A 2,678-nucleotide genomic window follows, 5' to 3' on the forward strand; every position below is an offset into this window, starting at 1 on the left:
ACGTTTCATTATACATTTCATTTGCGTATAATTGCAGTAATGATTTTCATCTGTTGGTTCAAGTGAATTAAAATAAAATATGATTGGCAATTATGTCGCTAATTTTAAAAGAATTTCTTACATTCACTCGGTGCAAAGTGTAATGTGCAGTTGCAGTGTATCATCTCAAATTGAATCCGAGAATAAATAAAACATGATGTTGAACCATAGTGCAAAGATGCATTTGGGGGCCAACGTTCATCTGAAAATCGACACTGTCGCTTTTCAATCGAAAGATCTTTTATATTTGCCGAATTTCTCATTTGGGTAGTCTGTCCGAATAAATCATTCATTATTTTTATATTTTAATTTTATGACTTAAAAATGCGAAGTATAATCGATTCAACCTTTACTCTGAATTCTTGATCAAACGAAGGAAATAGCTCAAAATTATAACTAAAAAGCGTGCTCGGAAATTCATCTGGACTCTGAAGGAAAAGCTGAAAAGAAATGAAAATGTTTACTGTTGAGTTAGCAGAAATAAAATATTACTAACCACAAAAATATAATTTTTCCTTTGAGTTATATCAAAAGTGAGTTTGCTGTTTTTATCGTTTGCAGAGTAAGTCAATGGCAATCGATCCCAATCTAAATTACTGATCAAATAAAATGAAATTGACATTTTTACGAATAATGATTCTTATATTTACTAGAAGGAAATTGAGTTCGCCATGTAACACACACCGGCACCAAGAACTATTTTTCGTTTGAAAAAAATGTTGCAGTTGTCATAATGTCTACCATTGAATTGAATATTAGAAAATATCTCGTCACACTGAGGCCATAGCTGAATGAATTCAAATTAAAGTTAACATCAATCAATAACAAAAAAGGGATTTCGTTCGCAAGAACCAACCATTTCTTTTATAGTCTTAACATCCACACCGCAAGTGCCGTTGGTTGCTTCACAAGCATCCATATTTCGTTTAAATATTTGAAAACTGGGATTGTGATAGGCAAAATCCATAATTTGGGAATAGAAATCCTTGCTGGAAAATTGAAATTTAATTATGAATTTTGGACTGAACATCAATACACTAAATCCTAATTACGATTTGGGTTCATCAATGTTATGTTCTGCGTAATATTTTTGAACAAATTGCTTTATTGCTGGGTCTGCTTTAATTATTTTCGGTTTTTCATAATTAGGCGTAATGCAAATCGAAATGCCAGGATATATGTGCTTCTCATTTAACTTGATCACATTCAAATGGGTAACAAATAAATTATCCAAAGAGTCATTTATTGTGTATAAAAATATCGAAATCATTGAAATTATGGAGACGATTATAATGCAAATCCAATAGATGCTAAAATTAAGAAATTCGTTGAGATCGTGTAAATAGTTCAACAAAATTTTATGTTCTAACCGATCGAAAATGCCATATTGAGTCGCATCTAAGTATCGAAGTCCATGTAAATTACTGTTGTGTAGAAAGTAATTAAGCCTGTTCCGAAGTATTCCAATGTGATTTCTATCATTTGAGAGGTTATTTTTAGTTTCAACATTTTTTTCACTTATTTCATGTTCGTTTTCAAATCGTCTCGAAGTGCTGGGGACTGAAATATTTCGCTGATTGGACATTTTAAACCCAAACGATCCTTCTAACTTCTGATCTGAACTTGAAACTAATTTGGGATTGAAACACGTTAGCCCAGCAGTCTGATGTTGAACTTTTCCATAGAATTATGTTGTGTTTGTGTTGAATCGCTTTCATGAATATATAATTCTGTTTGATATAATCCAATGAAATTATAAAAAATATAGCAACTAACAATCAATTAAGGTATAGATGGTATAATAATTTTTGTGGCATATATTATTATACTTTCATTGGTTTATAGTAAACAGAATTATATATTCGTGAAATTGTGTGGATCGGCGATTGGTTTTTGTTGAATCAAAAACACTTTTCACACTATTATTATCTGAAATTAATTTTCTTATCGTGTAAATTCCAAGGTAGATTACATTAAATGTGCATTGAGTAAAAATGCACACATTTCTCAGAATTCAAATAATTTTTTTACTGAAAATGAAATATTTTATGTCATGCGAAGTAAACATTATAAATTATGGCCGAAGCACCAGAAAGAAATGCGTTATGTTTATTGGAGTAAAAAAGTTGCTTCGATTAAAAAATTGAAATAAAAACACATAAATTTGTTCATTTTCTGCTAAGTAGTTTTATATTTGTACATGGCCTGGAAATGCCTATGTAATTTACATATAAACGAGTGAGACTCAAACATGTTCTTCTTTTTCCATCAAATATACCAGTGGCGCCACCAATTTTACATATAAGCACATACAAAATTTTCAATATGGCTGCGCCCATGAGAGAGAAGATTTCGTCTCATTCATTTCCGCCCCATGTATTTGTACCACATGAAATAAAAGAAATGAAAAAGATGCAAAATATTGAATGGAAATTAATATTCTAAGTAGATTCCATTTCAGTTTGATCAAATGTGACACGTTTCACAGTAACTCTATTGTATTCGATTGTTTTCTCAATTGAAAATATTGACCAGCCATTGGGTAGACGCTCCTTTAGATAAGAGATCGGTTGACGAGTATATTTATGAAATAAGCGAAATGTAACCGTCTTTAATGGATTGTGATTACTGAATATCTC

General features: G+C 30.9%; 1 long non-coding RNA gene across 1 annotated transcript; it reads right to left on the minus strand.

Annotated features, from left to right (window-relative positions):
- Window positions 1-535: 535 nt before the first annotated feature.
- Window positions 536-1,003, minus strand: LOC116337324. Its single transcript, XR_004200800.1, has 3 exons — window positions 896-1,003; window positions 690-826; window positions 536-635 (listed from the first exon to the last, which is right to left on the minus strand). It is a non-coding gene; the product is annotated as an uncharacterized LOC116337324 (long non-coding RNA).
- Between the last annotated feature and the right edge of the window lie 1,675 nt (window positions 1,004-2,678).

Source organism: Contarinia nasturtii, unplaced genomic scaffold (assembly GCF_009176525.2).
Source record: "Contarinia nasturtii isolate CC-2019 unplaced genomic scaffold, AAFC_CNas_1.1 Cnas_scaffold_263, whole genome shotgun sequence".
Taxonomy (NCBI): Eukaryota; Metazoa; Arthropoda; class Insecta; order Diptera; family Cecidomyiidae; genus Contarinia; species Contarinia nasturtii.